Raw genomic sequence first — 27,072 nt, forward strand, 5'->3', positions numbered from 1 at the left:
GAGGCAAGCACTCTTGCCACTAGGCCATATTCCCAGCCCCATCTGTTTAGTTTTTTAATAACTTATTCTATAATTTAATTTTACTGTTAAAATACCAGCAAAGCCACTCAAATGTGTGAGATAACAAATGCTTGTTCATGTATAGCAGGCAAGCACTCTACTACTAAGCCATATTCCCAGCCAAGATTGGCACATTTAAAAAAAAATCTGGCAATACTGGGCATTGGCAACGATGAGGAGGAGTGAAGGAGCTTACACCTGAAAGGAGTATAAAGTTGAAAATGCACTACTATTTTTTAATGATCACATAAGTATATTCAACTACATTATAGACGTAACCACTGAATATTTTTAATGACTGTTTCAGACACTTCTGTGGATTTATCATGTAATTCATGTAAAACTCATGTGTTTCCCATACTGAGAATCCTTGCAATAAATCTTCCTTGGTCAAAAAAAATAAAGAAAAAAAACTCATTACTATATCCTTAGATAAAAGAAGACACATACAAGGATACCCATTGTACTGTTAGTAACATGAAAATAGGAAATAACCTAAACGTTCATCAGCAAGTGAATGGAAAGCTAAGTTGGATTTTTATTTACAGTGACATCATACACAGGAGCAAAATGAGTAAGAACCACATATGGATGTAAGTATGTGTCAATGCTATAATGTTGAACAACCAAAAAAAGCACTATGAAGAAAATTTTATACAGTAACATGCCATTTATGTAAAACTTTTTTCAATTTTCATTATTTATACAGTTTCAAAATCTAGAAAGGAATGATGTATATATATATATATATGTTGTGTAAAGATATATACAAATGAAATAAAATATGAAATAAAGTAGAAATGAAAGTATGAAATAAAAATATAAGCATATTCCAAAAAAAGTATGAAAATGTACAAGGGAATGATTACTAAAATTAGAAGGCGAGTTACAAGTTCTGGAGGAGAAACATAATTAAGGCTAAATGCACAGATGTTTGTATATCATTCTTAATGCTTTTCAAAATTGAAATTTTTACAAGTAGAAGAGCCAGTCATCTTGAAAACAGTTTTTTCCTCAGGAAGTTGCAACAAAATGTACCTCTGTAAATATAATCTGAAAGCTCACTATTTTGTAAAAACAAGGACTGTAAAATACTATACAGTATTATAAGTTTTAGAATTAGAATCTGCCTCAGTTAGTTAGAATTTGCCCAGTTTAATTCTTTCATCTTCAAATAAGGAAGCAGAAAAATTAACACCAATCCCTTAATATTGTCAGATGTGCTAACAATAGAGCTAGACCCCATCTGCTACCACTCCAGTAAAAGAGTATAATTAGAGAGACATTTCAAGCACTGTATCCAAAATTCTAGTATTTTTATTTGCGATGAATTTTATTGAATCTTGAATCATAAGCATGTACCTTGACTTATCAGAGACAAAGTCCTTGCACATCAGTTTAGACTCTAGTGAGGAGGCTCTCCATAGGATTCTATGGAGAATCTTGAAACAGTAAGCAAGGTACAGTAGATCAGAGTATATATGAAGGAAGACAGGAAGGGAGGGAGGGAGGAGGGAAGGAGAGGGAGAGAGAGAGAAAGACAGAGAGAGAAAGAAAGAAGGAAAGGAAGGAAGGAAAGAAGGAAGGAAGGAAGGAAGGAAAAGAAAAGGAAAGGAAAGGAAAGGACCCAAAGCTCCAAGAATATTGCTTTTGGTTTGCATATGCAGAAAACGTCCATGGAAAAATAAATAAGGACAGTGGTTAGCTTTTAGCAGCAATTCTGTGACAGGATGGAAGGAGTGAGACCCTTTTATATTTTTGTAGTTTGAACCACATAACTTAAAAGTTAAAGAATTAGAAAACAAAGTCTTAGGAGATGCACTGATGTACTAACTATTACAAAGAAAGCATTGTTTTTCGTAACTTCTTCCCTCTCGGCACGCCAGTCCTCACTGCTTGTAACACCTGTTTGACCTTCTCAGGGGCTAGAGATGATGGTGAGCGACATGGGGGCTCGGATCAGAAGTGTGCCATGGCTGTTACCTTGGTGTTTCTATGAGTGGCTATTTCACCATCTCAGCATCTTGGGTAACAAAACTTTCCATCCTCAGTTTGAAATTCCTGAAGGCTATTTCTTCCTGTGTGTGGGTCTTAAATTCTGACATTAGACAGCGTGCAGGAATCCTGGGTTGTGAGGTGCCTACATTTCTTTCTCGTGTCTATAGAATGCTACATCACTCCTTGACCCAGAGCCTCACAGGTGCTTAAAGGCTCTCGTTATCATCATTGCCTCAGTTTGGCTTCTAGATCTCACTTGGGTATCCATTCTAAGATTCTCTCTCTCTCTCTCTCCCTCCTCCCTCCCCCCTTCCTCCTTCTTTCCCTTCTTTTTGTCTCAGCCTCCTGAGTAGCTAGGATTAAAGGCATGAGCCACCAGTGCCTGGTCTCTCTCCTTTCTTTTAACCTGCCTAATCTACTGATACTTAGAATGTGGTATTTTCATTGATATATTTATCTGCTCTGGGTATAGCTGTTTCTTTCTTAAACGATAATTTTATTTCTTCTCCTATAGTTGTTTCCGAAGAGTAACTAGCAGAGTTTTAAGAAAAATCAAAGTAGCAAGAGAACGTTACGCTGAGGATCTGGGTTCTGGGTTACACAAATCATACCCCGTTTCTGCTCATTCATTTCCTTCACTCTAAAGTAAGCAATTAGGTACACATTAATGATAAGATTCCTCACCAAAATAAACTTCTGACTCACGTTCCCCCTAAAATCATCCCCTCCCTCCTTCCAGCTCTATTCCTTCCTTAATTTAAACAGTTTAGCATACACTGAACAGAACAGATGCACTTAAACACATGCGCTCATGATTTAGTCTCATAGAAATATATCAGAAGAGACAATAGACTTGGAAATCTGAAGGAACAAATGGGAATTGCTGCCTGCCAACTTCCTCATGAGAAAAGGCATTCTGCTCTAGAAAGAAAAAATCTCTTGAAACACTTTAGATGCAACAAACAAACAAACAAACACCAAACTCAATTTTTTTCATAAGGCATTGCTGCATATTACTTCCCATAGAACATGGGGTAATAGGGAAATGTAGTTTTGAAAATACTCTATTCACTTTAACATCTATCATCCATTCATTTAGCTATTCACACTTAACTGTTTTATGAGCACCTACTTACCACAACCACGTAAATAATTAGATCTGACCTAATTTATATGTTACTACATACTTGCTAGAAACCTCACCTTTCATCTTGAATTCCCCCTTTTCCTTCACCATACATATCCAATACATTTCCAAATATTGAGAATTCAAAGTCTGGAACAAAGTCTGAAACATGTATTCCTCTAACATTTTTTCTGTCTGGAACAACAGTTTCTTGCCTATTTGATTGCCTTAGAGTGGTCTTCTGTTTGCACTGTAGCCATTCTCCAATCTCTTCTTCACAGGGTAGACAAAACCCATCATTTTAACCCATAAACCTAGCGGGGTCACTCCACAGAGGAGATCCTTCAATGTCATATCAGGGCTTCCAAATAAAATTCATTTTCTTTCCTTGGTCATCCCGGCATGCAAGATTTAATTCCTGCCTACCTTTCACCATTAACCAGCTACACAAGTTTGAGCAAGTTTCAGGATCTCTCTTTACATGATAAATTTCATGCTATAAAATGCAGTTAAGAAACAGAGCCTGGGGGCTGGGAATATGGCCTAGTGGTAAGAGTGCTCGCCTCATATACATGAAGCCCTGGGTTCAATTCCCCAGCACCACATATATAGAAAAAGCCAGAAGTGCCGCTGTGGCTCAAGTGGCAGAGTGCTAGCCTTGAGCAAAAAGAAGCCAGGGACAGTGCTCAGGCCCTGAATTCTGGCCCCACGACTGGGAAAAAAAAAACAAGCAAAAAAAAAAAAAACCCACCAAGAAACAAAAAACCAGAGCCTGCATTTAAAGTGCTTAAGATTGTTCTCCATACAAAGCACGTAGTGCTAACTCTCAGAATATTTAATAGTGAAAAAAGACTTAGTGAGCATCTGTTCTATGTATAACATTAAGCAAGGTACATCAAAAAACCAGTAATCACGTTTAAAAAATTTCTCAACACAAGCCTGTTTTATCATTATCATTACTATGCCAAGATGTAACTTTACTACAAAAAAATCTTGCACTTGGGATGAAATATCATTTCATAGTAGTGTGAAAAAAATCTTAGGAATTTTTGTTTAGCTGTGAAGGTCTAAGCACACAATGATCTCCAGACTGTCCAGGGAGAGAGTCTATACACAATCATCAATCAATCAATCAATAAAATAAAAAAACAGGGGAGGTGGGGATAAATATTATGCCCAAATCAGTTTTTAATTATAACCAAATGGCGATCCTATAAAAACCATGTGAAAAGAACTCCTTTTTGGGTAGAAGGACAGACTAGATGGTCAAGATAATAATAGCTAACATTTATTATGTACTTAATGATATGCTAAGAGCTTTAGAAAAATGACTCATATGTGCAACAACTTTATGAGACAATCTCATTTTACTGATATGGAAAAAGATACCTTTTTGATACCCAATGAGCAAGTGATAGCTCATTGTCCACCAGGAAGCAGTGAAAATAGGGTTTGAATTTAGGCTACCTGATTCTCCAATCTGGACTCTGGGATACAACTTCCATACTGGCTGATATTTGAGTGTTCTCCACCTTTAACTTCTATCTCACAATGGCTGACTGGCATCCTATATACTTGCTACTAATGTTTCCTGCAAAATATAATTATGCATTATTTTCTCGAGATGTCCAGGAATCTATTTGTCAGGGGGCTGTTGCAAAGGGCCTCATTTGGCTCCTGACTCATAGCCAATGAGATAGACGTTGTTTTAAACACAGAGACCACTCTGCTTATTCAGGAAGAACATTTATGTGATATTTTTAGATATGTGGTCATTCGTAATACACATTACTTTGTGATAATCAAGAGAATAACAAGTAGAGCATTCTTCACAAACACCTTCTTGTGGTTAAATTTTACAAAGTTTAATTGTGGGAAGTTATTAAGAGTAGCAACATTCTAAAAATTGAATGATCACTAATATATATAAATATATATATAATATAAAATATATATATATATAAAAATAAAATGTTTTGGAATAATTTGAGATCCAGATAAGAATGATATGAATAAATTAACTAATAGCAAAGAACAGAAAGGTACCCCAGAATACACATACAACCTATTCTGGTAAAAACTATGACATGCAAAGATGTCTCAAATGGTCTCATCTGGCACAATTTTGAAGTGCTAGCAAAAAAAAATACAATTTGGTCATTTAGAGCATGTTTTAGAGCTGAGTGAGAAATAATTTCTCTAAATTGAATATTTGGGAACCAATTACAACCCTAAATCTGCTATTAACCTCAAAATAGGTAATTGCAAGTTTGTGTCTAAATCCATTTGTCATAATAGAGCAAATTAAGAATCACATGATGGACGTGATTAATGTGTGACAGTTATCATGAGCACCATGAGCACAAACTAATAACAACATCAAAGAGATTCCAAATGTGATGCAGCCATGAAGGCAAAACTAATTTTCAAATTATAATAGCAACATCCAAGCCAGCTAATGTTTTCTTTGTGTTACAGTCACGGCTGGGCATCTGGACCACGGTGCGCACTAATGTCCTAATAAATAGCAGGCACACACTGGCAGTGCTGTCGCCGGGAGGTGAGGGGCCGAGCGCAGCTGCTGCTGCTGTCATCATGGCATAATGCACTGGCTGCGCACTGGGTCACAGGGTGGTAGAAAAAAGGAAGTCTCATCCCTGGCTCGGACTTAGGGCTCCACGTGCCCCAGGATTCTTACGTCGATTTCACAAACAGAGTTCCAATGCAAATGGGTAATATTTCTGCTCAGTTCTGATCTTATGTAATATTCCTTCTCCATTCTTTTGTTGAAGGAATAGCAGAAGTCTTGGAAAGCACTTAATGGCATTACAATAATTAAAACATTTTACATATGTGTAGAATTTGCTTTTGGCAACCATCCCCTTGGTGTTAAAATAGAGAGCTGTCTGCTGGTTCTGGTATAGCAGGTGTGCAGTTGATGTCACTGGATACAGGAAGAAAGTACCGACTCTGGCAGGAACTGGCAGGCTTAGTAATACCAGGTGGGCCACACCAGAAAGACAATGTATTCTGCTAGACTAAGTACTGTTAGGCCAAAGAGAAACTTTTCCACCTGTAAGTTCCCACCTTGAGAAGATGGCCAAGAAATAAAACAGTAGTACCTAATTAAACAGACAACATTTGAATCCTGTCTATTATCTAGCCTGTATTATTTGAAGTAGCTTACTGTAGTTCTCTAAATCTTCATTTCTCTCTATAAGAATGAAAAAAAAAAAAACACCAGCCATTGTTAAGACTTACATAATGCAGTATAGCACCTAGGACACGGTTGCTAAAACAGCTGTTCACTGTATCAAATACATGTCAGTATTGAAAGCAGTCTTGGAAAATTTAGAAGACAAAGTCCAAGATGGTCATTTTTCATAGATCAACTTTAGCAATGAACATTTTCTGCTCAGCTAATATACCCTAAGAGTGCAAACAATTTTTACTTGTGCAAAAGTAGTCTATAAAAAGAAAAATCTAGAACTGGAGGTGTACCTCAAATGGAAGAGAACCAGCCTGAAATGAAAAAGTGCTTGTGGCACTTATAGTGATAAAAAAATAACTGAATATTAAGGGTAGAAACAGAAGAGACATAGTTACATTTTCTGTACTATTTCTATATTGGCCTTTTTATAGTTCTGTCTCCTTTGATAGGAAAAAATGATTTTTTCATATTACTAAGAGTCTTAGATACTTTAGATTTTGACAATTGTCCACACTGCATTCAGCATCATTCAGTGTCATTTCTAAGGATTAACCCTGTTAGTGTTAACCTATCAACCTATATATCTGTAGACTACTGACACAGACTTGGTTAGACATAATGAGTATTCTAATATTATTGTCTTCTAGGGTCACAATTGAGAGAAAATACTGTTAGGTCTTTGACCTCTTAAGTTATGTTTTCTGTTATGTGTTAAATTGGGGGCTCACAAATGTGGTTGTGTTATTTTAATATGCCATCTTAGATAACTGTTTTGGTATTTCCATTCAAATATCAGCATATTCCTACAGTGCTGACTAGAACTGATCATCAGAGATGGGATCAAAATTATTTGAACTATTTAAATTTCATTAACAGTTTAGTAAAATACTTCAATTCTGGTTACACTCTATTGTGTAAGTGAATGTCATTCAGCCTAAGAAAATCCAGCTTTTCTTGAAACAGTTGAGAAGTTAATTTAACTTTATTGATGCATAATACATAAATATTCAATCAATGCAAACAATTACATGAAATCATCTCTCTCTGTGTGTGTGTGTGTGTGTGTGTGTGTGTGTATGTGGGTGTGTGTGTCTGTGAGAGATTTTTGATTATGGTCTTCTGAGCTATCCTGTTCCAGTGCCATACCTAATGCCTAACTCTTCAGACACAAAGGATGGAGAGGATGTCAGTGTTTTTGAGCTGTCACTCCTCACTCTGTCTTATCTTTTAGTGAGTAATGGCCATGTTCCTCTAGGTTTGGCCCTTCCTTTTTGCTCCCATTAAACATACCACATCCCTTGCACCCAGAGGTCAGGTGTACTTTCACAAACCCAACAATGGTTATGTATGGGGATTTCTGGAATGTTTCTTTACAGAATGTTTGAGCTGAAAAGAATTTCAAAACTCTCCTGTTTTCTACTTGAGAAAATGTATGTTCCAAACCATCAAATTTCTTGACTAAATTGACCCACTTAGTTGTGTCATGGTAGGAATACAGTTCTCCAAATTCCAGTTGTCTGTTCTCTATATAATACTGCTTCCATTTCTGGTGCTCACAATTCATTTGATCCCTCATTCTCCACCCATCTTATCGGGCAACACAGTACAAAAGTCCACAGCCAAATTCTTTACTTTCTCTCTGTCAGCTCCCATGACATCTTTTTCTAAAAATGACATCTAACACTGCAGAATATCTCTGCATGAAATCTGAAAATAACCAACTCCTTTTACCATGTAAATACAATAAATAGGTCTTTGGTATGGAGAATATGTTGAAATTATACCCATATTTCAAAGACAAGTGCAAATGCTAGCTCTTCAATGAAGCCTTTTTAAATAATTCATGTTGATTTCTCTTCTCACTAAAATCATGGAGCACTACGTCCACCAATCATTTTGGTACTAAATCATATTTAATTGCCAATAGTGACTAAACTTTGGTTTTGCATTTCTCACAACACCCAGAAAGTGTATATGTATGTGTGTGGATACACACACACACACACACACACACGGTATGTTGAACCAAATTTCTTTAGACCTTGTTATTTATCAGCTGACATATCCCTAAAACTTAAGTGAAATGCTTGTTGATAGTTCTGATAATTTTGAGTGATAAAACCAAAGAAGTTAACTGAGTTCTGAATGTTTCTTAGAAGAAAATTTTATTTAACATAATATTTTGAATTGAAAAGGACAAATAATAGTTATGCACAAAAGAAAATGCAAATAAAACAATCATGTTATTTACATTACCCCAATGGGGTTATTTAAACACATTTTCTTAAACATTTATAAACTGAACACACAAATTTAAAATAGCAATGGATTTATGAGGCTAGTCCTGGCCCATTAGGAAATATTAGTTCAGAAACTAGGCTGAATTATGCAAGGGTCTTGTAAGTTGATTGAAGGAGCACTGTTAGAGTGCAGGGTCATTAAAAGGAAAACATTCTATTACAATTTCTCACATCCAATTTGAGGAATCATTAGTAGTCAAAGACAGCTGATTTTAATTGTTCAGGCTGGTACACAGGAAAAAATGACAATCTCCAAAGTCAAGGATTTTATTTCTCCTCCTAATTAGTCAAACAAAGTTGACATACCATGGCATATTCATGAGTCTACAGGAGAGAAAACAGAGTTTAAAGGGAGAGATGAATAAAAAGAGAGGTGGAGAGAAGTGGTTTTGATCACAGCTGACTAGAAATGAAGGAAAATGGAGATAAACTAGCATTAGAAAGCTGAAAGGGTTAGGGAAAATAATAAACTCAAAACACAGAAGAGAAATGGAAGAAGATTAATTATAAGAAAACTAAATTTCTCATTGTTATTAAGATCTATATAAAATTAGGCTCTAGAATTATAGATAACAGTTTTTTCTCTGATACAAAATACAAAATGCCGAAACCAGTGAACTGTACATAAGTCCACCTTTTGTTTTATTTCCTAATATTTGAAAATTGTTTGTAACATACAGAATAATTTCTATGAACAAAATAATACACTAAGAAGAAATTCACCAATCAACCTACATCATGAAACCATTCTCATTTTTACATAATAATTTACTCTTAAAAAATTAGAGAAAACAATGTTAGTAGTATGAAGTTGTGATTTTAGTAAAACATGTAAAAATGATCAAAAAGATGGTCCACTTTTTAAAAACCAATAACTAGAAAGGGCTGGGAATATGGCCTAGTGGTAGAGTTGCTTGCCTCATATACATGAAGCCCTGGGTTCAATTCCCCAGTACTACATATATAGAAAAAAGCCAGAAGTGGCGCTGTGGCTCAAGTGGTAGAGTGCTAGCCTTGAGCAAAAAGAAGCCAGGGACAGTGCTCAGGTCCTGAGTTCAAGGCCCAGGACTGGCAAAAGAGAGAGAGAGAGAGAGAGAGACAGAGACAGAGACAGAGACAGAGACAGAGAGAAAGAAAGCAAGCAAGCAAGAAAGGAAGCAAGCAAGCAAGCAAGCAAGAAAGAAAGTGGACAAGTTACGTGGGAGCAATGATACCAACTTTCCACAGTTCAAGCCATAGGACTAGCCAAAAAAAAAAAAAAAAGTAAAAACTAGTAACTAGAAAAGATGACAAAGGTGCTTCCCTTTACCACAAACTCATTCTGGAATCGTCTTTAACGTGTTTTTTGTAATCACAGTACATGCAGCCGAGAGTTATTGCAGCTCACTCTGACAAGAGACTCCAAAGGAGACAAATGAGATCATCCTATTGATAAGGTCAGCATCGATCTGAAGCAGACCTTTTGTAAATTAGCAAAATGTTGCAGCGCTTTAGTGCTACCAATAGCCAATCTCCATGAAAAATGTACTAGCTTGTGGAAAATCTAATTTTTTAAATTAAAAATTTGTGTCATAAAAAGTCACAGGGCATTATTCCTTCAGATTGAGATTCCCAAGGTAGCTGACTTTTATGTCTGGCTTCAGATTAGGCCACCTCTCAAAACGCATCTCTCAAATAAATTGCATCTATTAATTAAAATCAACATCTATGTCTAAAAGTATCAAAAGAAATGTTCCTGAAAAAACTGACAAAATCAAATTCTCATTCCATCAAAATGAAACTTCAGCAAAACCTGAAACAATTCACTAAACAACAACAACAACACAATGTCTTCTTAAACTAAATTTGAAGAAAACAAAATTGTTTTCTTGAAAGGCAGAAGGTAGAAAGTGGAAAAAAATGGTAAAGAGACTGGCATAAAATTACCAAAAGCATAACCATTTTATATATATGGCATAACAAGTTATCTTCTTGTTTTTCAGGAAAAAAATTATGGAAATTCTTCCAGATTATATACTACTCAGGAAGCTAAGATCTGAAGATTGTGGTTTGGAGCCAACCCAGGCAGGAAAGTAAGTTCATGAGACTCTTATCTCCATTTAACTAGCAAAACGCCAGATGTAGAGCTGTGTTTAAGTGGTGTAGCGCCAGTCTTAAGCAAAATAAAGCTAAAGGATAGTGTGTAAGCCCTGAATTCAAGTTCCAATATCACAAGACACAGCCATATTTCATGTGTTTAGCAAGGTGCTAGTAATATCTCACGTTCTTTGGAAAGGAAGGGATATAGGATTAGAAGTCAAATTAATCAAAGACGCTAATTTGGGTTCTTCATCTGAAAATAAGGATCTTAAAACTTTATAGAAATACATTAGAGATGAAAGAAAATTAATGTTGGGTCTGACACCCAGGAGACTCTGGGGAAAAAAAAACAACCCAATTAGTTCAATCCCCACAGAGAGAATTAACTTGTTCCTTAGCTAGTCTCCAGGATGTAGCTGAAAACAGCAGACAAATAAAGAAACCCAACTCTTCTAGAATGGTATGGACCCAATTCCCCAAGACAAAGTGACTTGAGAAAAGCCTGAAAATTTTTACTAATACTTCAGAAAATTAATTTTGTAGGTGGGCATAAGAGACAGCTTAGAATTAAATTATGAAAATTACTGGGGGAAAAAAACCAACTGGTCCCAAAGGTAAATTTTTGAGTTGGTGTTGAGAAACTAGCAAAAGTGAATGTTCATGGCTTCAACCATTAAAATTAAGACAGAATTTGTAATTAAGATACGATTTTCAACCGTCAGTAATAAAACACTGATTTCTTAAATTGTAAATTCTCACTCTTTCCTTGATCTCCATTGTTCCTTTGTGTTTTTTCACAGAGCCAGGGCCACTGACTAACATTCCTCGTGGCGGAAGACAAAGTGTCTTGGCACTGAAAGTATTCCAGGTGAGCGTGGTGGGTACAGAGGCCCAGGAAGGGGGGGTAAACAACATCTGGTCCTACAGACTGTTGACTATTCTCAGTCAATTACGTGCGATCAGGAAGTAACAAGCTAATAAACAATTCTAACCCTGACTTGGCGAGAAAGGAAGCACTATTTTTTTCATGGGTTAAAAAAAAGGTTGGCTTTAGGCCAAATTACCAAACCCTGACTCAGGAAGAAGAAAAGCCTTTATTCTTATTTTTGAATATGCATGTAAAAATATAGTACTTAAAATCTACTATCTTTGAATCGGATCTTGTTGGAGAAAGATAGTTGCATGGTATTTTTCGGAGCTTTAGCTCCCTGGTGATACACAATTCCTAATACTGGAGCACAGTCCTTTTTCTTCCTAGCATAACTGTACATCTCACTGCTCTTATTACCTCAGGCAAGCTACACATAAGCATACAATGTGTGTCTCTGTGTGTGCAGCGGGGTTGAGAAGCACATATAAATGATTTAATAAAACTCCATTTTCTGGTTTCACAGAGCAGTTTCAATCTGTGTACACGTGGGTAGACAACACACATGGAATGGATCCTTAAACCCAAGTTTGGGACCTTAGTATCCTGTGTCTATGAGGTGAGGCCTTGCCTTCATCAAATAAAACTGTAACCACTGATGTGGTAGAGAAGAGGTTCTTCGAACTACACTCGGTCACGCACGGGGTGGAGGGCGGAGTGAGGGAGCGTGCGCTCCCGTTTGTGTCAACCATGGTAGACAGAGGTAGGATGGCCTGACCAAAGTAAATCCTGACCAGAGACAGGGGAAAAGTGAGCCCGTGTTTTATTTATTTATTTGTGTTAGCACATAGAGGTATCAAGAACAGCACCTATATTTCTTCATAAATTTCATATAATCTTAATTTCCTTCACAGTCATCAACGTTTTTCCCTTATTTAGTTTTAAGACTGTTATGGACCAACATAAAATCTTCACTCTCAGAATCAGAGATGCAGTAGAGAGAGCTCAGAGTGATTTACAGCAGGGCCAGCTGCACAAAATGAGACTGGGTCTCACATACAGTTCCTCCCACTTCCATCTGTGAAGAAAGAAAAGCCTAAACTATGTTTCCTTCTGTCTTAGAGACTGCTTTTTTTTCAAACATCACAACACAGATGACTTAACTGTTTGATTTGTAGATAGCTGTTTTGTGCTCCTGGCCTGTAAGCTGCACCTTTAATTCCCAATAAGATGAACACCTACATGGTGATCCCACTGTATCAGTGAACAATGTTTGTTTTTTCTTCTAGCCCCTACCCTCTCCCAGATATTGTGGCTGACACCTAACACTCTGTGACCCCCTCCTTTAAAAGTATTAGCTAGTTTGTGCTTTCTCAGAGCTATCCCAGTTAAAATATTGACATTTCAATGTAAATAGAAAATATACTGTCAAAATATAAAAATGATTTAAAAACTGCACAATGTTCAAAAGTTGTAATGTGGATTATTCCACACTTTTTCGAAATTTTGCCCTTTTAGTTTATGAATGTGGAGATTATTTTCCTAAAATAAACTCTGACATACTAAGGTTTAATGTATCAAATGCAGTCAAGGCTCTGTGGAAATTAGTGGAGACATGAACATCAAGTACTTTAGCATCAGGAAGTGACTTGAATCATGTGGTCTCCATGGTAACGGCCTTGATGCTTACATCAAAGGGCTGTCTCTTACATGCCCAATACGCCATGATATTTCTGATTAGTGCTCAAGCCATGAGATTGTTCTTCTCATAGATGGGGGACCTTGGCATTCAAGACTAGTTTTAACTCTTGTTTAGGAGTGCTGAAAGGTGAAATTATCAATCACAGAGTTCCGAATCTGATAAACTACAAAAGAATGTAAACGGACAGATATTAAAAAATAATTTGAAATGTTTTCAACTTGTAGTTATAAGAAAACAAGTTATAGAAACAAGTGGTTTATCATTGTTGTTATTTTCAACATACCATGTGAAAGTACGCCCTTTGTCTTTTGTCTTTCTTTCCCATGGTTTTACCCCGCTATCAGTATTGTAACTGATTTTAGTACTCTGGATATTGTATATACATGTATTGGAACCAGGGAAGGGAAAGGGAATACCAAAATCGAGAGACAAAGGATGAAAAGACAAATCAATGCAACAGCAATGCTTACAAAACTATATGGTATGAACCAACTGTACAACTCATGGGGGAGGAGGAGGCGGGGGAAATTGAGGGAGGAAGGTAACAAGTTGGTTAAGAAATGTATGAATGTGTGAAATGTATGTATGTATGCAACTGTAACCGCTCTGTACATCACTTTAACAGTGAAATGGAAAAAAAAACAAAAACACTAAAGTGTGCCGAGATATGATCATTAGTTAACAAGCAAGGTTGCTGTATCTTATCACACATACATTAAAGCAGATTTTCTATCTGTACCTATTTTTTTTGCCTTTCCAAATTTCATCTGGTTCTGATCAACCTTATGCCCCTTTTCAGTCACTCATCAAATTCACCTGTTTGGCCTAATGTGCCAAGCACATGGGAAACATGCTAACTACCCCATCCTACTTTACATTTTAATATGAAAAACGTACTTATATCCATTGTGCAAAGTTTTATAGTAGTTCTTATAACAGTGGACTGTTAGCACAAACAAATTTCTTCCAAGCAGGTTTTGACTGAAGTAGAAAAGAGCTTAAAGTGTTTTGCTGAAATAATGGCTAGAAACAAATTCTGAGTTTCCTGCTTCTTTTACACTCTGCTTCCTTGTCTTTGGAACTAACATGGTCTCACAAGATCTGGGAAAGCTCTGGGAGGTTTATTCAGCATTTTGTAATAAAATCCATACTTACTGCAGGGAATGTTTCAGTAGATCTGTTCTCAATGACTAAAACTAATCTATGTATCTCCCTTTCATTTCACACTCAGGTCCCTGGGCTTTATTCTATTGTGGAAACTGATACTCAGATTAATCAAGAACAGGAATGATGTGGAGAAAAGGCAAATTGGTAAAAATTTTGTGATTCCTATTGGTTCTCAATGACATTTCTCTAGACATGGTGATTTTCGTGTGGCCACAGCTCGTGCACTTACCCGTGGTTGTGAAGCCAAATTTGTCTTTACTAAGTCTCTACACATACGCAGTTGTCTATTTACCTAATCTCTTCTTAAGAAAAGATTCCCAAAAGTTTCCTGGATACACAAGAAATATCAATCTAGCATTCTATGTGACTTTGGTCTGACAGGATGACTCTAATAAAAACATCTTGATGTGAAGATCTGTTTATTAACGAGTGGCGGACTGCTTCTCCTCTATGCCAGACATGGTGTTTGGAACAGTGATAGAAATATTTAGAAGTCACACACCAAGCCTTATGGAGTTCCAAATCTAAAAGGAAAGCACAAATGCGAACAGATTTCCAGCAGAATGTGATGCAGGTTATGAGAGGCTCTGCACAGAAAGCTGGGGGACAGAGGGGAGGCCACAGACGGCCCGGATCCACGGAGGTTATTCTTGAGAAACCGACAAGCAGTGAGTACAAAGTCCTAGTGAGAGCCAGCGTCGCAAGGACACAGAGGTCTAAGCTGGGAAGGGACACTTGAGACAGAATAAACAGTACATGCAGGAGGCCCAGCCATGGGAACTCAACGCTCAAGCATGGCCGGCTTCTGGTTAATTAACGTAATGGGAGCGAGGGTGTTGGGGAAACTAAGGAGGAGGCACAAATAAGGTCAGCAGTCACAGATGATTCAGACCCACGAGTAAAACGACTTCAGCAAAACCAAGCATGATGGAGATAAAAGGAAATTAGTGTACAAATTTTTCCTAATAAATACATTGTCCTTTAAAAGACATCTGTTTGCAAATGGTTGCATCTGGATGTGAAAGAGCCTATTTCATAGCTGCATTATCCATTAAACCTTTTATTTAAAGTAATCACAGGGTATTATGGGAACTAGTAGGAAGAAGCAGAGAGGAAACGGGGTTCATGGAGCTCGGGAAAGAAAACATCTTTACAATGATAGTTTTATTTACAGGTTGCTTGTAGTGGATGGGACCTATAAAATAGTGAAATGACTTTGGAGTTATAAATGTGAACACAATATTATGTTTCCTGGAGATCTGGGAAAATATACATTTTCATTGTCTAATTCTTTGAAAGGAGATAATAATTATAAAGTTTAAGATATAATAGTGATGGTTTCAATATAATATCTCTCAACTGTACATGTATGGATGGTTACATGGTAAATTGCATGCTATACATATTTTACCAAAGTGACAAGATAAATCAAGGCTTGGTGCCAGTGATGCTGAGAACCGGAGGATGATGGTGTGAGGAAAGTCCACGCAGAAAAGTTCACTAGACTCCATCTCCAAAGTAAGCAGCAACATTCAGAGCTGATGGCATGGCCTAAGTGCTAGAGAACTAGCCTAATACCCTCAAGGTTGTAAGTTAAAATTCTACTACCACCAAAATATATAATACAAAATTATGATTTAAATTGTAAAATAATTGTAAACACTATCTGATAACATTTAGCAACCTATGCTTTTTACTGACATTTCAGCTACATAAATTGCTACCCATTATTGGCCATTTATTTTATATCAAGCCCATACATATGTCCTTTTATAGAAATCATTCTCAATTTAAAGAGAGGAATACTTGATAACTAGGATAGGAAATTCTATTTACTTGAAAAATGTCAAAGATCATTACAGAGCGGTTGCTACTTTTACACGCATTCCAAGTCAAAACATATTGTTGCTGCTTTTTCTTACATTATTACACATACTTAAACTATGACTATGAGTTTCTCTGGAACTAAAACAACGATGTTGTGCTTATTTGAAGGCAATGTATTAATCCATGAACTTTCTTCAAAAATTAGAACAAAAAAAGTGGATATTCGGGATTTTCATAGCATAATAACTTTCTTTGAATGGCTGCTATTATTTCAAACTTTGGATACGTATGCTTGAGGGTTGTGGGTTCACATTCACAACCCTGAACATGCGAGACAAGCACTCTACTGACTATTGAGCTGCAACCCCAGCCGACAAAAGTTATTTTAAGCAATGGGAACCATCTGCATCTAACTTTTGCAAAGCTATCTGAATAATTTCACAGTATCTTCTGTAGGACAACATTTTACTTGAAATTGAAAGTTCTGGGTTCCTAGTGACAAAAACTCAAAATATCAGGATGAGCTTATTTCAAATACTATCAAACAATAAAAAAGTTTATTTCTAGTTCTAAGATACTAGTCGTGATCGTTTACTAAATTACACATATTTTATTTAAATGTTAGAAATTGACCAGGTTATTTGAGGGATTAACATAGGAGTTGGAAAACTTTTTGGCTCTGGTACTGGCACATCTATCCAGCTATTTATTAGGGTGATACTGTGGGCAAGACATTGTTGCTGGGAACCCTGAAAATTAAGGTTTAATTCCCACAACTGTCTTGTTACATGGGTTATTTAATGGCAGAGCTACTGAATGAAAGCTTCAATGTTCTTAACCGTGAAACGAGGCTAGTACTACTTTTATTCTTTGGCAAATTCTGTAAGAGTTAGAGATCAAGTACATAATACCTATAGCATAAATTAAACAACATCAGATGTCATTGCTATCAACATACCATTCAGTGAGTATAAAATTCAAAACCTAGCATGAATCACATTTAATCTTGGGATGATGGAAAATTTTATCCCTTCTCTACTATACTCTGGGCCATATTAAAATTTAGGAGACATAAAACAACTCCATTATTTGGAAACTCAGTCTCGGCTTTATAAAACGGAAAGAAAATCATAGAGGGTAGATTGGTTCTTAATTAATGAGGTAAACAACCAGACCACCTTGGGGAAGGCATTGTCTTCTTTAACCAGTATGAAGGATACCTCACACATTTATCATCTAGGCAAATATCCACACATAAAGTGTAAGGACTGTGAATATTTTTGTCAACAATAGCTTTTTAAGACTTACTATGGTTTCAATCTACTATAGACAGGTGAATTCACTGAAAGTTTGCTTTCTAAAAAAAATTCACTTTGTGTAGGGACAATTTGGCATTGAGTATTTGCTTGATGTAAATCGATTATTTTGCCCAATGAGATCATTTTGTCATATGAGTTTCCATGTGATGAGCTGGCAGAATTGTCGCTGCCTTATATGATCAAGCAATAACAATAAAAATCACAGGGGATACAGTGTATAGGAAAAGCACAATTAGAACCATGAATTATTCCTAGGGATAAAAATTATCACTTAGAGAATAAACACCATGAAATTACTGATTATTCAGTCCTTCCAAAAAAAAATTACCCAAAGTGTAATAAAATGTAATACAAACATTCTAACTGGATCTTGACTACAGGAGATGGCAATTCTGAGCTAAGATTCTGCACCTACACAATATTTATATCTTAAATTAAGAATATTAATAAAAATGATAGCTTCTATTAATGCTGCTCCATTATCATTAGTCCACAGCTAGTACTTTATACAGAATGGATAGCTTTATCTTCTATTTATAAGGGGCTAATCACAATTAGAGTCCCTAAAGACCTCAATTTACATAAAAAGAAGGCAAGTCTACATTCACTCAGGTATACAAATCACAATCATATAGACAAAAGTGCTAAGAACTCATAATCTCTTCTTTTTGGATTCCGTCAGGAATGGCTGGCTAATTGGAGGAACTCATGAAAGTACCTTACAATCCAATTAGCACTTCAGTGCAATTAAGTGGTTGAGGCTTCCCTATTCTACAGAGACTGGCTTTGATCTTGCAGAGAAAAGTGTTCTCCCTTAAAGCTGTGGTTTTCATTTTTTTCTCAGTAATTAGTGCTAATTGTAAACCCAAGCCTGACCTGCTATAAACAGAGTATTTTACTGCATTTGACACAAGGACCTTAAATCAGTGTTCTCTTTTGTCTATATTGTAGTTGCTTATTAGAAGTCTGGGTATTTTGCTCATCATTTGATGCACAATGGATAAGTACATACTAAAGTCAGCTGAAACAAATGCCTTGATCTTAGGAGCTTCTGTGAGTATTTTCACTGATGTCTTTTAAGCCCAGTTACCACAAAAGAAGCTGATTGAATTTCATTTAAGGAATATACTGTAGTTTTTCCCACACAAAGAATGACTATTCAAAAGCACTTTCTAAAGAGGTTTAGTGACCCTTGTATGTTTGGAAAATAAAAACAAAAGATGAAAATGGTCTTTCATGGGAATAAAGAATTTCACAAATCAACTGCAGAAGTCTTCTGAAAATGCCTATTACAACAATATCTTCTAAATCAAATCATTGTTTGTATTCATAGCAATGAATTAAAATATAGGCCAATGTGTGTGCAGGCCAGTGAGATATCTCTAGATGGAAATAAAATGCTGTAAAATACAAACTCCCAGACCTTCTCTACAGTAGAAATAAGAGCCTTTGAAATTAGCAGGCAGTTTCTATGCAAATGTAAAACAGCTGGATGTTATGGATGTTAGATGGGAAATTTCTCTCTCAAATATGTTTTTAAAATAGACTCCATCCTATTACGTAGTAAATCCTTTCTTCATAGGAAAACTGCAAATGGTTCTAGACCCAGTTCAAGTTATTTGGCAGACATTCTGAATTAGAACCAATGTAGTGGTCTTTAAGAAGACATAATTTAGTGCTCAGCTATATTATTATATCATTATTAGAGGAATATATATGTATACATATATGTATACCTACTGTATACATTGATAAGATGATACCAATTAGAATAAGCTATTTTGTGTAGAATCTAGAAACAATATTTTTATAAAGAATTATAAGATTAAATATGACTAAAGTAAACAATAAGCAAGATAGGTTGTTAGAAACTGTCCCTCATTTCATATTTTTTAACCATTTTATTTATTTATTTATTTATTTATTTACTTATTTATTTATTTTGCCAGTCCTGGGGCTTGGACTCAGGGCCTGAGCGCTGTCCCTGGCTTCTTTTGCTCAAGGCTACCACTCTGCCACTTGAGCCACAGTGCCATTTCTGGTCGTTTTCTATGTATGTGGTGCTGGGGAATCAAACCCAGGGCTTCAGGTATACGAGGCAAGCACTCTTGCCACTGGGCCATATTCCCAGCCCAAATTTAATCATTTTAAAACCAAAGTATTTTCTGGTTTAGGGGCTCATACTTGTAATCACAGCTGCCCGGCTACTCAGGAGAGAGGGAGGAGAGAGTGGAGGAAAGAAGAAAGAGGAGAATGGGGATGGGAGAAAGAGGGGGCCAATAGTTAGAGGACAGCCTGGACAGATGGTTATTGAGAGCCCCTTCTAATCACAAAAGTTAGGCATAGTAATAGTAGTGAGTTGAGACCATATCTAAAAAAAATAAATAAGGCAAAGGGATCTGGGACTGTGTGGCTCAAGTGGTAGAGCACCTGCCTAGTAAGTTGGAGGTCCTGAGTTCATACCCTTAGTATAAAACACACACACACACACACACACACACACACACACACACACACACACATTCACACACCGTTATATGCACAGTTTAAAAACCAAACAATAATATACATACTATTAAAAATGTTTCCATATTTGACCCAATCCCTTCTCTTATTTGCCAGATGACAATTTTATTCCTTTTAGCCACTGCTTTAGTTCTTCTCCTTCATATACTTAAATTGGCTAAGATTCTTTTCCTTTTGAGGGGTGATTTTGAAAGAAGGTTATAGACATATCTTTAGTTTGTTATCATAAAATCAAAGTCCTATTTTCTCTTTTACAGATCAAACACCTCTTATCGAAAATGGTGATGATACTTGCTCTTGATACCTACATGATTTAGTGCATTTCAAGATTAGGACTCAATTAGCCTAATTATTCACCCAGGGAAGTTTTCATCAGCTATACTATTTATACTTTTACAGAGGGCCTTGTGAGTTTAAGATAGGCTGGCTGGCCAACTAACCTAACCTTCTTACACAATGTGTGTGTGTGTGTGTGTGTCTTGTGGCTGAACTCAGGGCTTGGGTGCCGACCATGAGCTTCTTTTGCTCAATATTAGCACTGTCACATAAGCTCCAGTTCTAGTTTTATTGGTGGTTAATTGGAAATAAGAGTTTCAAGGACCTGTAATCCTACGTACTCAAGATGCTGACAGTGAGGATGTTAGTTTGAAGCCAGCCCAGGCAGGAAAGTCCATGATAATGTCATCTCCAATAAGCTAACAAGAAAAAAAAGCCCAGGGAAATGGTCAGAACTTGAACAAATAATGTTGAGCAAGACAAGCCTAGAACACAGAAAACAAAGGGGCATGATCTCCCTGATATATGACTGTTAAGATGGGGTGATGGAGAGACAGTAGAGACCAGGTCTGTGAAACCAAAAACTGCTTGTCAAATGGTATTTCCCACAGGATTGGGGCAGTGACCCAACATTATATAACTAAAACCAAACAACTATTCAACATATAAAGGTCAAAAATTGACCTCTCAGTGGAATACAATAGCTCAAAATCTATGTATATACGTTCATATAAGACTATTGTCGACATGGTGTCTAATGTCGACATTACATTTAAAGCCCTAGGCGAATTTTCTTTGGCGTAGGCCACGTGGCTACTGTATATGTTCTTGGTACATTGTATATTGTATATATGTCTACCTGACCTAGGAAAGGGAAAAAAAAGCAGGGTGTAAGATATCACAAGAAATGTACACACTGCCCTACTATGTAACTGTACCCTTTTTGCACAACACCTTGTCAAAAAAATTTGTTTAATTAATAAATAAATTACAAAAAAGAAAAAAAAGCCAGAGGTGAAGCTGTGGTTCAAATGGTACAATGCTAGTCTTCAGCAAAAAAAGCTCGGAGATAGCACCGAGGCCCTGAGTTTGAGCTCCAAGACTGGTACAGGAAAGGAAGGAAGGAAAGAAGGAAGGAAAAAGAAGGAAGAAGGAAAGGAGGGAGAAGGGAGGGAGGGAGGGAGGGAAGAAGGAAAGAAGGGAGGAAGGAAGGAACGAAGGGAGTGATGGAGGAAAAGAAAAGGAGTTGAGATTTTCATTTCTCAGTCTCTTGAGTAACTAGGTTTATAGTCATGAACAGTGGGAGCCTAGTTCCTTCACAAAATTTTAAATTCTGTTTACCAAATAGGTTCAGAATGATGATTCTCTACATATTAATAGGACATCAATGTTAGACAGTTGCTGACCAGAAAGCAGAATCTTTCTACGTTCTCTTGGTGACAGTAACTAGGAAACCAAAGAATAGAATTAAGCCTCTAGCACTTCTTAAATAGGCATGCATGAAAGAACTTGTTGACCACTGTTGACAAGCAAGCTTGTAATCTCTTTTCCTAAAACTGGCAAACTATATTTCAGGGCCCTGTCTGATTCTTTTGGTATTTTTCCTAACAGGCATCATGAATTGAATGTAGATAATTTATTAAATATCTAATAATATAATCACAAAAATATAAATATTTCTGGAATTAGATATTTTCTGTTAACAAACCTAATTTACTATATACCATATACCACACCACTTGTTTTATGGTGAGATTAATCATTTCATCTAATGTCAGGTATTATCTGCTTCAATGATAAACTAGAAAGGAAAAGATCTTTAATAGAATAGTATAACTTAAATAGCCCGTTAAGATTTTTTTTTGTCTTTTGTTTCCCACTGTACTGAGGTATATTTGAAAAATAATACTTGAATATTTTGAAGATGTACAATGGGATGGCTTGATGTTTTGACTGTACAGATGACATATACATAGTTGTGCAGCCATCATCATTATAGGTTTTAAAGCTATAACTGATTTGAGTGTCACTGGAGGAAAGTCGAAGTAAAAGAGGTGCAATACATCAAAGAAATAGAAGAGCAATGGCCTCAGGTGGCCCTTCTGGCCTGCATTTTACAGATGGAAGAGTTGAGACTTGGAAAAATTATGAGATTTGCCTAACTCCAGACAACTGTAGGTGACAGACTTAGGATTTGAATTCAGATCCAATGCTCTCAACAGTGAAATCATTTATATGGAGTTTAAAAGACCCTAAATACTCAAGACCAAAGTGAAGACAATAAGCTTATTCCCATAAAATATGATGGGACTTTGATCATGGTGAGGGCACAACAATTTCTTCTTAGCTAAAGAGATAATTGAAACTCTTTTTGTAGACACAAGTGTTACTCTTGATATACTATTTGTAAATATGGAAAAGACTGCCATTAAAAAGTAGTTGAAAGTTTGTTTTTGTAAGTGAAGGTTATAAGGTGTTATAAAAATCTTGTTGAATAACGTTTTTTAACACAAAAGTTACTTTCTCTTCCCACAATTAGTCAAGTACCCAGAAAAAAGTTATAAAAGCCTTTGCCTTTATGAGTAAACATTAAGAAGGAACACCATAGTAAATGTAATTTTCACCAGAGAGCCAAAAGACTTTAAGCTTACTTGGAGCTTAATGACTCTTACTTCAGATACAATTCTGAGAAACTGGTTTTGTCTTCCTGTAGTCCAAAGTACATGGAAACCAGTAAAAAGAAAAGGTAAGGGCTGGGGATATAGCCTAGTGGCAAGAGTGCCTGCCTCGGATACACGAGGCCCTAGGTTCGATTCCCCAGCACCACATATACAGAAAATGGCCAGAAGCGGCGCTGTGGCTCAAGTGGCAGAGTGCTAGCCTTGAGCGGGAAGAAGCCAGGGACAGTGCTCAGGCCCTGAGTCCAAGGCCCAGGACTGGCAAAAAAAAAAAAAAAGAAAAAAAAAAAAGAAAAGGTAAGATATTGCCAAAAGTGGGAATAGAACACCAAGATACCATGATGTTGATGAATCTTCCAAAAAAATAACTCAAAAAAGATGGTGGCTTATGTCATACATGTAAAAATCTGTTGGCTACGATAATGATACAATTTTATTGGGAATTAGCTATCCCATTAGCTTATACATTGTCCACTGCTGCTTTAACAGTGCAGAGCTTGCTAGAGGTTAGCAAAGGAGAGGAGCTTCACAAAGTTAAAAATACTCATTGTCTTACTCTTAGTAGACAAAATCTGATCAGTGCCATAGGTCATGGTCTAGCATGGATAAATAGCTTTCCATACCCCACTGGATTCTGGAGCAAGGAACATCTTAGCCATCAGAAATCGCCAGCTCAGATTTAGACTTCAGTAAATATCATTTAATCAAGCACTGATGAAAGGATGTATTTTAGAAAGGTTTTCCCAAACATATTTTTTAAATGGACACTAAAACATTTCAGTTAAGTGGAAAATAATTTATATAAAACATCCAAATGAGTGAGACATTTTTTTCATATATCTAAAAACATTCAGAAGTTGAAATGTCAAATTCTTCAGTGGTACAAGTAGGTGAACAAAACTAAATCATTTCAGTTGCCCTTGCTAAAATATTTTTCCCCTTAAGATCAAAGTTTGTCTTCTAATTTCCTTCAGGAGATCCACAGTCTCAGGTTATTGAAGGTTCATGTTCCCAAAACTGAGCCCATTGAAAACACTGATACCAGACAAGTGAACTGGCATTTTTTGAAGAACTTCTGCTGTAATTTAAACTACTCCTTGATCTTCCCCTGAAGCATGCTAGAGAATCTAATTTCCATAAAACTTTCTAACCCAATTTGAACAGTATAATGTGGACAGTAGGGAATAAATGGGTTTGATCAATTATGAATTTACATGATATGTTAGTAAGCTATTCAGGCATAGTCTTACAATTCAGTATTTTGAACACTAATGCCAGTCTACATAATTTTAAAATAGAGCATTTCTGAAAATCTCACTAAGGCATATTTGCATATTTGGAAATCTAATTAACCCAAGCATATCTTAAAGCTTTCAAGAGAGAACATACAATAACATTTCTGTCAGCTGAACGTTGTCCTAAGGCTACGTAAGGATTTTATCATCTGGTGTAACTTAACCCTTCAGCTCTCTATTTACATGCAGAAGTGGTCTAATGTGGGAGTTGGGCAGGTGGAATGGCCTTCTGTTTCTGGACTGGAGACTTCAGAGCTGACATTGAACATGAGGATATGTATTGGTCACTTTAACAGCACATCTCGAGGCCAAAAATGGTGGTATATGCCTGCTCTCTCGGCATGCTGAGGGAGGATTGTGAATTTGAGGACATCTTGAATACAGAGATCCTGTCTTAAAAAACAACAACAAACCCAAAACAAGAACACATGTTGAAGTGCTAGTAACGACTGCACCAAACCTAATCCAAAGCTCTATGCTCCTCTACTTCAGCTAATGTATCTGAGAACTACCGTCCTTAAAGCAATACTTGAATTTGATTTTAAAGATGACTGCCACACTACATATAGAGTAAAATATTCTTTTTGTATTTTTGTAGGAGTACTATTCAAAAGAAGGACAGGTATCCAGTAAAGGACACTGTCCCATCTGCCGCTCTAGCTGCTACGTCCTCTGTTCTTGTTTGTTTCTAGTGGGTTTTCCTTTTCCCCTTACAATAGAATCTCTGACAAGAAGACAGAGGAGAGAGAAGCAGAAGAGGAGAGAGGGAAAGAGGAGAGGAGAGAGAGAGGGGAAGAAAGAGAGAGAGAGAGAGAGAGAGAGAGAGAGAGAGAGAGAGAGAGAGAAGCAAAACGCAGCTCTTTGTACCTATTGGCTCAGTAGGACAACACTCGATTCCTGTATGCATTGTTCCCTCTGGGTGCCTGGTGTTGGAGGCTCACCCCTGGCTAAAACCCTATCCCCCCAATTTTTTCTTTGTAGCCTCAGCCATTTATCTTGCCAGAGTGATGAAAGACTTGCTGTACTTGGGACTGCATCTCCCTAGGGATTCCTGCAGATACAGAGTCTCTGACTGCACAGAATTATTTGTTCTTGAATGGCATTTACCTGCTTTGCCAATTTCTCTGCAAGTGCTTCCCTCTTAGCAAACCCCAGTGCAAAACATCGTTCTAAAAGAAATAGAAGTTGCTTATATGAACATCAGTTAATGTGAAAGCAAGACTCATGATGAATTCTGATGTGTCCAACAGAATCCAGTATAGTATGCTTGATATTTCAGGAGATTAAGTAAAAAAAAATACGAACTTAATTGACAACAGTATACAGTCAGTCCGGCTGTATGGTTTGTTTTGAAATTGCAAATTTGTTGTAAAGGACTGATATATTAGTGAATAATTTGAGCATAATGCAGATGTCACATTCACTTACACTGATTTCTCTGTGAAAAACATGAGGTTATTACAGAAATCTGCATCCTCTGAACGAGGATAGAGAAGTTCTCAAACCATATGCAAGAACCAATCTCAAAATTCTAAAACCAGTTACCTTACTTCATTTTGTGTTATGAGTCAGCTGTAAACCACACTCATCAACATCTGCAAGCACAGCTTTCTGTCACATCCCCTGTAAATTCGCTTGAATCTTCCAATGCCAAATTCAACATCAAATCTAAGTCCTTTGCAAGGCATAATACCACATTCATTACAGTTTGTATGTAGTCCTATGTGTTTTTTTAAACTATATTTAGCATGCATGAAGCTCTGTTTAAATATTAGGCTCCCATCTATAAAATATTTAATATACGCCTGCTGGTGTTCCTGAGTTTTGCATGTAAGCCTGTTTTCTCATAAGATACAAATTTGTGCATAAGCATGATGCTATTCAAAAACATGTATGACACATTCGATTCATATAAATCAGTTTTTATTAGTATATTAAACAGCAGCAAATATCATCAGTAGCATTTTACTTGATAAAATAAAACACGTGTTTGTATGTTTACTGCTATTACACATCTTGCTTGGCAGAAACAACCAGTTCGTATAATGGCTAGCATTTCAGAGCACATTGGTCTCCTCACGCTATCCCAATTGAACTCATTTCCTTCAGCAAACCTCTTCCAGCCCCCAAACTGGATCCCCTCTACATTAGAGGCCTCCATGGGCCCAGCGGTCCAACGCAGCCTGCTCATATTGGTAGCACAGGTCTAATCACACCATGCTGCCATTCTCTGATTACTTATTATTTTTATTCACTAGATTAGGAGCAATTCAAAACTTTGTACTTCTATCTGCATTCCAGATGTGGTAGCATCATGTTTGGCACAGAGAGGGTGCCCTATTTGTGAAGGAGCAACAAAGAAATACCCATTACCTCTTTTTAAAATCATTCATAGTCCCAAAAATAGTGTTTTGCACAGAACAGGCACCCAATAGATACTTGCTGGATAAATGAAACAGAAAGGAGAAAGGGTATCCATTTACAGATAGAAAAGCGTAACATAGTTACCTCTTAAAATTTCTCACTAAAGCTCTAATACAAATAATGCAACCACATCTTTACAGATGGATATGAATAAATAGCAAATGATATTTTATGGCAAAACTAGAACTGTTAAATTCCACCAGAGGTTGCCTGATT

General features: G+C 36.6%; 1 protein-coding gene and 1 long non-coding RNA gene across 2 annotated transcripts in view; both read right to left on the minus strand.

Annotated features, from left to right (window-relative positions):
* On the minus strand, positions 1 to 25,175 carry LOC125339804. The gene is made up of 3 exons (XR_007208627.1): positions 23,613 to 25,175; positions 12,980 to 12,982; positions 1 to 42 (listed from the first exon to the last, which is right to left on the minus strand). It is a non-coding gene; the product is annotated as an uncharacterized LOC125339804 (long non-coding RNA).
* The window catches only part of Fbxl17 (F-box and leucine rich repeat protein 17), a 408,585-nt gene that overhangs the window by 81,304 nt on the left and 300,209 nt on the right, over positions 1 to 27,072 (minus strand). The gene's annotated exons all lie outside the window — the stretch shown is intronic.

Source organism: Perognathus longimembris, chromosome 22 (genome assembly GCF_023159225.1).
Source record: "Perognathus longimembris pacificus isolate PPM17 chromosome 22, ASM2315922v1, whole genome shotgun sequence".
In the NCBI taxonomy this organism is placed as follows: Eukaryota; Metazoa; Chordata; class Mammalia; order Rodentia; family Heteromyidae; genus Perognathus; species Perognathus longimembris.